Raw genomic sequence first — 8,880 nt, 5'->3', positions numbered from 1 at the left:
AACTAGCCCATGGAACACTCTGATTTTTACAATTCAGAAAAAATCTGGGAAGTGGCATCTGTTACATGATTTACGAGCAATTAATGCCGTTATGTGTGACATGGGCACCTTACAACCCGGCTTACCTTCCCCGGTAATGTTGCCGGAAGGTTGGGACCTGGTGGTTACCGATTTAAAAGACTGCTTCTTTACAATCCCCTTACATCCAGAGGATGCTCATATTAGGTAGTGAAGGGATTTTCGACATCGTACCCAGAGCAAACATTTGGGTAACCTGGGAAACACATCTGGGATAAAGGATTTTTGTTTGAGTCTGCAACAAGCAGATGATCCTTTTCAAACCTGTTTAATTGGCATTCCATTGTGGGAAAATGGAACTGATTTTGATGGATATTGGAAACAACAGAGAGTGAACCTGATTAGCAGTCAAAATGATGATGGTTGTTTCATTTCAAATTGGCCTTCTATGCGTAACGCAGCTTGGCAAAAGACAGTCATTGAGAATCTAAATCTGTTAGCTTCTTTACCCTTGCAAGAATTGGATTTGTTGGCTGGTGTTACACCTGTTGAGTATGTTAATGTTACCAGGATGCAGAACTGTGATAATGCGGTTCCACAGCTACAGCCAGTGAATGGCACAGGAGTGGTTTGGTTTGGTGACCCATGGCATATTTGGTTGGTGCAGAATGGACGCCAAGACTTGTTTGTAGGTTACCAAAATGTAACAGGGCATTCTTCTTGGAGTGATTTGAAAACAGGAGGGTTCTCCGTAAAAACCACAGGGGGTTTTAAAACTTCCACCCGGAGTGTTTCTGATTTGTGGGGTTAGAGCATGGCCTGGTATTCCTATACGACCTGTCGGTGGTCCTTGCTACCTTGGGCGACTAACATTGTTTGCTGCCCACATGAGAGAATTGCTAAATCCCAGTAAGAGTCGGGGCGAAGATCACGCAGATCTGTTCGAAACTTTGATGAAACATGCAACGATGAAGTACAGCTGCCATCGTTAGCCACTGTTATAGCCACATCCTTTTTCCTTCCAGGAGGAATGGCTGCCATAAATGCAAAAAATATACACAGATTAGCTTGTTGGGGTGAAAAACAATTTAATTTGACTTCGCAGATGATAAGCGTGTTACTCACTGATGTTGATAGTGTTAGACATGCTACTTTACAAAATTGAGCTGCCATAGATTTTTTATTATTAGCACACGGGCATGGATGTGAAGACTTTGAAGGGATGTGTTGCTTTAATTTGTCTGGCCATTCGCAAAACATACACCAGCAATTAGCAAAACTGCGTGAGAATATGAAACATATGACTGAAGGACATGATCCCTTTTCCGATTGGCTCCCCGATTGGGATGGGGGTTGGTTGCAGACATTGGTTAAAGGAGAATTGATAGTGCTAATGGTTTTATTGATTTTGATGTTGCTTCTTCCCTGTCTGTTTCAGTGTTTGCAACGGATGTTGAATGGTTTAATTGAGCAAATGTTTAAGAAAGGAGAGGTCTGGATTGCTCAAAAACAAAAAGGGGGATTTGTGGAATGGCTGGAAAACGACGGACATATTATAAGCGATCCAGACCGAGGGGCCTCACTGTAACAGGCTGCAGCTGTGTTGAAGGACACTTGCAAGGTCAAGGAAGATTAAGAAACTGCGTGCATAGCCAAAAGATAAAGAAGTTGGACTGTTGAAAACAGGATGCCTACCTAGTAGGAGAGCAGCGCATGGACATCACACCGGGACCAATCATAGAGGGCAAAGGGGCGCGTGGACAAGTAGCTTTAGCCTATTAGCAATAAGATAGCAGCGTGTGTGCTTTGTGATAGTGTATAAATTGCTGTGTAGCCTTTAATAAAGTGGCATCAACTTGATCACCTTGGTCGTATAAATTGTGTCCGGGACTGCCGCGTCAGCAATCTGAATGTTGGGATGACATGTGCCCCCAACACAACAGTGCTGACAGACCTCCTGGAAGTCATTACCTGCTCCATGCTTTGGATCAAGGCGTAATGAACTGCAGTTGTGGAGGGGTTTATTACTAAACTGACACTTTCATCACTAGACCAAATCTCTCAGTTCTCTACTGAGGCAAAACGCTCCTGGTTGCAGTTGGTAAAATCTGTAGGCTGTGGCTGGATGCTGCATGTCTGAAGCAAAGCATAATAGTTTAATTGACCACCTTTTAGATTGGCGTATAACTCCTAATAGGTGCCATCTGTCTGTGCAGAAATGGAAACAAGGACTGAAATGTTAACTGCTTAGTTTAGTTCTGTTGAGGTGAAATACCCAAACGGCTTCTCTCTGTGGAGAGGAGAGCTCAGCATTACCAAGGCAGAGGTTGTTGATTTGAAGTCATGGACTTTCTTCTTTTAATCAGTGATGGGATGATAATGGACAAATGCATTCAGTTGTAAATTTCATACAATATGTGTCCACAAGACTTTGGAATACAAATACTGTAAAAATCCAGCTTGCAGTGGGTTTGCTGCAGTCAGAGCCCAGCTGCACTCTGCTGGCTGTCAGGAGCTCAGGGCCCGCTGCTGCGTGCAGTGTGGTAGGTTAGTGCCAGCCCTTCCTGCAGAGATACAGTGCTCGGGGAAAGCTCAGCCCTACGGCCTGATCCTGCAAACAGCGTATATGGTATGGGGTTTAAGATACACAATTAGAAGGTACCACAAAGAGATACACAAATACTGATTAATAAATAGCAGCCCTGCAAGGATTTTAGTCTGGAGCTTGTTTGTACCTAGATGGAATTAACTGGCTTTGCGTCCAGATTCTGGCAGTTCAGCATGTGTTTTTGTATGTGAGTAGTCCCATTGAAATCACTGGAAAAAACTATCAGAGTTGTAGCAAGCTTCATGTCTGCCACTGATCTGAAGCCTACTGCAGATTATGCAGAGTATGATTTTTTTAAATGGCATGCTTTTATTGACTTTGATAGGAATATTTGCCCCAAGTCATGGTGAATTGTTTGTATGGACCTGGGATTTAATCTCCTAGGGGAAGTCTTCTTTTCAATTCCTTTCCCTTTTCCTGCACTACAAATTTCTTCTCCTTGCATTAGGCATTCCTGCCTGCTGTGAAATGTCTTGTCCACCCACAGTTACATCTGAAAAATGACAATACAGAAGACAGTGTGTGTTTTCCTGTGCTTGAGAGCCTCTATAGGAAGGTGGAGTGACAGCAGCAGGATGACTGCAGCTGATGAAAAAAGATAAGGTATGGATATCAAGATGCATAGCTAGCAAATTGTCTCAGTAGTTTGGGTTTAAATCTTTTTTTCCTTTTGGGCTTTATTGCTGTCATGGAGTTTTTGGTTCATGATGAAAAATAATATATATATATATATAGTCTTAATTACAGTTCATCACTGCATTATTTTAGTAATTTTGGTTACTTTTCTACTTGAATCAGCACAGCATAAAGATAGAGTCAAAATATCATTTGGAATAGAGGACTGGGAAAACAACTCTACCAAAACACTAGTATGTTGGGAAGAAATATATTGTTGTATTGACTATGATCAGTAACACCCAAAGTGTGAAGGAAGTAAATGCTGTCCCTGTCTGCTGGCAATGTTGTGCTCTCAGCTGCTGTTATAATTTCAAAATAATCCTCATGTGAATGGAAGAGAATTCCTTCTGCTTTTCCTCGGAGTGACTGTTGTCCTCCTGTTTCTCTGTGTGATGTGCACCACGGAGGAAGGAACTAAAGGAACTTACTGCAGATGTTTTTCCATCTTACCAAGTCCAAAATTCACTTTCAGAGCAGTCCTGTATAGTCACAAAGCTGTACCCGGTTAAAAGATTCTTGTGACATTATTATTAGGAATTGCTGCAGCAACAACTTGCCAAATGAACTGTTAAAAGCAAACCAGGTTCACTGAACCACAATAAAATTCATTAAAGGCTGCTTGGGGCAACATATGGTCTTTGAAGGTCTTTATCATTTTAACCATTCGTCTCTTCCAGTATCTGTGGCAGAGCCCTCCACCTCTCTTTTTATCTCATTTACATGTAAATAGCCATTTCAAAAACTACAACTTCCTTTTAGTGACAAGCTCCTTTGGTGGTGTGTCACTGTGAAATCGGACAATCTACTGACATGCAGAAACATGACTTAGCGGGGGAAAAACACCTTTTTACTATTAAAGACAAGGATATGGTCTTTCTGCTTTGGGAACTCTGAGTCTTTTTGGCTCTTGCTCTCCCCCATGAACTCTGAGTACCTGCTTTGAGGCTGAAGTTTCAGAGGTGCTAAACCATTTTTTCTTCAGATCATGAAAAAGGAGGTCCAAAACTGATTCCTGTCAATAGAGGATCTGCAGTTAGAGCCCACTGTGTGAAATATGAGCAGTAGCTTGCCTGTGCCTTAGAGCATGTGCCAACACTGCCGTCTAGCTTCTGCAAAGGTTCGGGATGCTGCTGCTTTGCTGTAGTTGCTCACATTCATGTGTTGCAGAGCTTTATCAAGCTCCTGATGGTGAGTCATGGTCCCATGGCATTGACTTCTGCTCAGATACGTGGGTTCCTTTCTGCAGAATCGTTTGAAGTGGTCGCAGCACGGGCTGAGTGATGGCAGATGTCTGCAGCAAACAGTAGAGGAGACCTGAAGTGGCAATGCAGCAAGAAACTCCCAGCCTGTATTTGCAGAGAGGGAACTGAAACTTGTCTGTCCAAATTGCTACAGGATTTTTGGCAGCACCACAACTCAGACAAACCCATCCTAAGTCTGTTGAGTGTTTCCAGTCACAAAGCACTGGTAGTGTCCTCAGACAGGGTACTCTGACACGTCACCTTCCTTTGGGCTCAGTGCTGTCTTCTGCTTTCCTGGGCCTCTCTCTTACCCTTATCTGTCTGTGTCTCGTACCATGCATAAATATTTTTTCCTCTTTCACCACAAAATTTGTAGCTTTTGCTTCTTGGTCTATGGTGACTTGGGAGCTACTTGTAGTCCTAAGTACTGTCTTTAGGTTTATATGCATTTTATGTCTGGCCACCACTGGGAGCTGCAGCTGCTCCTCAGGAGAATGTGAGACCAAGGCCCCTCTGTGCTCTCCCTCCTACAAAGCTGCCTGTGGGGAAAACCCCTGCCACGGACCAAGCGACCCCAGGGCACCCAGCAGCCCAGGAAGCAGAGCCAGGCCTCTCCAGTGGAAGGCTTTTTCCCGGCTTCAGGAGGTCAGTGGGTGGGATGAGGTGCTGCTGGCCTGTGCAGGCTGTGGGAGAGGAGCCACAGGACTTCCGTTCTTCCCAGCTGTGTAGAAAATGAGGGCTCGGAAACAGCCATTTAACTTCCAGAACTGCTTCTTTTCAGCTCATAAATGAAAATCCCCATGTGAAGAGCCTGGGGCACCTTCCATCTTCCCATTCTGGTGATTCAGGGAGTTCCAGAGATGGACTCTCCAAGTGGATCCCACCTCGCCTAAGAGCCAACACATGCACACAGCAGTTAGGAAGTTGACCGAGTTAGGACGGTTCTGGATCAGATCCCTTCTATCATACCAGCGATGGGCGTGGGTTAGGGTCTGGGTGCCAGCAAAGGGCACAGGTGACAGTGAGGGTCCAGCTGCTGGGACAGGACCAGTAGGTGCGCCCCGGGTGCAGCTACTGGAGGAACTGGGATGAGTAAAGCGAGCAAGTTGTGGCACCAGCACGCGAAGCAGGACTGCAGGTCACAGCCCGTGTGCCTGGTGCTGCCTCTGGGGAGCCAAAGTGATTGCATCTCCTACAGGCACCAGGGAGAAGTGTTGGAGGTGGGGATGTCACATTTTAATAAACTTCAAGGGGGGGTGGCTGGTGAGCAGGAGGCCCTAGGTCCAGGCAGGGTATCAGGCATAGGCTCACGCTGGTATCTGGGGAGATCTGGGGGTGTGGAGCGCCCGTTGGGTAAATGTGTCAGTGTGTGCGTGTGCGCAGGAAGCTGGACCAGCTGGTATGAGTGAGCCAGAGGGCTGAGGGTACAGGGCAGGGTTATCAGATGGACAGAAGAGCTGTACTGGTACTCAGGGCATCTGTGCTTTCACTAGTAAACTTCAATCCTTACCAGCTGTAGAGGAGAAAAGGGACACGGCTGGCTGTGGTCATGTGTGTTGGGTTTGTGTGTGTGTGACAGGGGGTTTGGTAGTGGGGGAGGGGGCTACAGTTGTGGCCCCCTGTGAGAAGCTTCTTGAGGCTCCCCTGGCTCCAAATTTGACCCGCCTCTGGCCAAGGCTGAGCCAATTAGCGATGGTGGCTGCACCTCTGTGATAATGTATTTAAGAAGGGGAACCTGGGAGGAAGAGTGGGGAGGAGGAGTTGTGAGACACCTCTGCAAACATCGAGGTCAGTGGGAGAAAGGCGGAGGAGGAGGGGGGCGAGGCTGATATATTCATGTTCATGATGTGTCTCATCTTTCATTTGAATAAAACAAAGCAATTTGTTTAAATATAATAACATTGCATAATATTATAGTAATGTTATTAATATTAATATATTTATAGTATATTTATAATATTTCATTAAATGAGGTGTCAGGTAATTTAAATTAACTGTGCTTACATTTTATCATAGTGACTTTTTACTGTCTAACTGTTGAGCTACCCTTTTCTCTTAGTTTTTTTAAATTACTTAATTTCCAAACTAAACATTACTGTTTTGGAAGGCAGATGTTATCGTTGCTGCCATGTATTGATAACCATGTTCAAACACGGACATCTTTCAAAGGCTATGTCTACATTATCAAGTGATGAAGCACAGTAGAAGGGGGTCAAGTTATTAAAGCAACTCATATTGAGAGCCCCATAACTAAACTAGATGTGGTTTAGGAAATTTACTTCAAACTAGAGCTAGTCTTGTCTCCTGGACTGAAATGCCACCTCGGTGCTTGAGCTTCAGAGATGTTTGAAGAGAAGCCCTACCACAAATCCTTGCTCTCTGGCCTGGGGGATGCTCACTGGGTAAAACAAGAGCGTCAGAGCTGGCTGCACATCACTGGCCCTGCTGCTGGTGCTGCCTAAGATGCAGTCCAGTGCTCAAAAAAACCAAGGAAGATTGAAATTCAGGATAACTGCTAATAAATATCCAGAGAGCCAAATTCTGGCTTGCTGGTACATGCTTGCATGTCAAAGTGTCTGAGGATCATGTGGTTTTGGTAGGAAAGTCTTCTGCTCTGATTTTCGCTCTGGTCTATACTGGTGAACAACAAGGATGTGTGCTGCAATGGGAAGTCGAAGGCGTTCTGGGGCAAGATCCTCCATCCACGGTGTACACAGCACATTTGTTTGTGCCTGTGCCTTGACCTGGAAACATCAACTTCACATAGTTTTAATCCAACCCTGCTCACAGTCACAAGCCGGGCAGAATATTTTACCATCATATTTGCTGCGTGTGCAATAACATGGGCTTGTCTGTCCAGAAGCTGTTCATCCAGTGAGGTAATCATCAACTTTTAAATGAATCTTTAATCTCTGGTCATATTTCAGAATTTTAAACTTCCAAGCAGAAAGATCATAATCCTGATTATGAAACACTAGGTAATCAAATGACAGGCATTTAAACTTTCCACTAAAATACAGTGTGCAATTTATACAGAACAGAACTTTTATGACTCTTTTTCATACAGGATTTTGGTTCTTACTTGGCAAAAACCTGCATTCTTGCATTAAAACCATGGGGACTATTTATGAAGAAGAGATTTCAAAGTCATTCTTAGTGTCATTTTGGTACCATATAGCATCCTGCTACACTTTGAAGCTGATCACGTTTCCTTAGGATAAAAAACTCCACAGGGTTTCCCTGGTTGACAGAATGTCTGGCTTGATAGCTGTGGCTGAAAATACAACCACATCTTGCAGTACCTTTTAAACTGTGTTTGCAAGACAGTTGACAAATAACTTCAAAGACTTTTCTAGGCTTAAATACTTCTCAAGTGTGACAAAACAGAGTGAGTCAGAGTAGAAGAGGAAGCCAGCTGGAAAGCTCTAGGCGAAAACATTTACTGCTGTTAGAAACGGCAAACATTTAACCTTCAAATAAGCAAAATATTTTTCATTTTGCAACAACTTCATTAATAACGGCCAGCATTTTATTTTAAATTCCTGACTATCAGCAACAGTGGAGCTTGCTCTGGTTTTCACAGAGCAGTTAAACTACAGTTCCCCTATTTGTGTATCCAGTACCAAAAAGTCTGTGTGGTCCTCAGTCCATGGAGCTCTCTCCTGCGATGGTTTACCTCCAAAGCAGGTGAAACCAGGTGTGTTTCCTCTGGAAGGTCTGCAGGCATCTGGTAACGCTATTTAACCTTCATCATGTTGTACTTCCCAGTGATGTTTGTGGAGTTTTTCCCAAGTCAGAGTGAACAAAACTGCTTGACAAAACCCAGCCAACGCAGAGTGGCTAATCATGATTATGCCACTGACTTGCTGTGTCTTACGGCAGAAATAAGACAGACTGGAGCTGATGTGGGTTACTGCCAGGTTGGTATTACTTCTCTAGAAGAGAAATGAGACATTAGAAAGGAGGGAGAAACTCCTCACCTACACACAGATCTGAGGATACCTGACCTCTAACTTTGGTGCTGACAGTGAGGTCACTCCCTGTATCCCTCACTCTACAGCAGCACATTATGTCTTGCTTGTAATTTTACTACACCAAAATTTCCAGGAGGCTGCTAGACTCTTAGATGAAGGCACAACTATCATTACTTTCAGTAGTGACTATGATGAAAATCTGACTAAAATATATTTCTGTGCTATCTCCCTGCTGTGAGGAGTTTGCAGAACGCATAGTGATAGCAAAACAATTGGATCTGTAATTTGTAAAAATTCTAAAATATGCCTTGAAAATAGGTTTCCTTGTGCTGTAGATACAAATTCTATAAAGACTTTTGAA

The sequence above is a fragment of the Strix aluco genome, chromosome 2 (genome assembly GCF_031877795.1).
Source record: "Strix aluco isolate bStrAlu1 chromosome 2, bStrAlu1.hap1, whole genome shotgun sequence".
Classification (NCBI taxonomy): domain Eukaryota; kingdom Metazoa; phylum Chordata; class Aves; order Strigiformes; family Strigidae; genus Strix; species Strix aluco.
Note: the sequence above shows the minus strand (reverse complement) of the source record.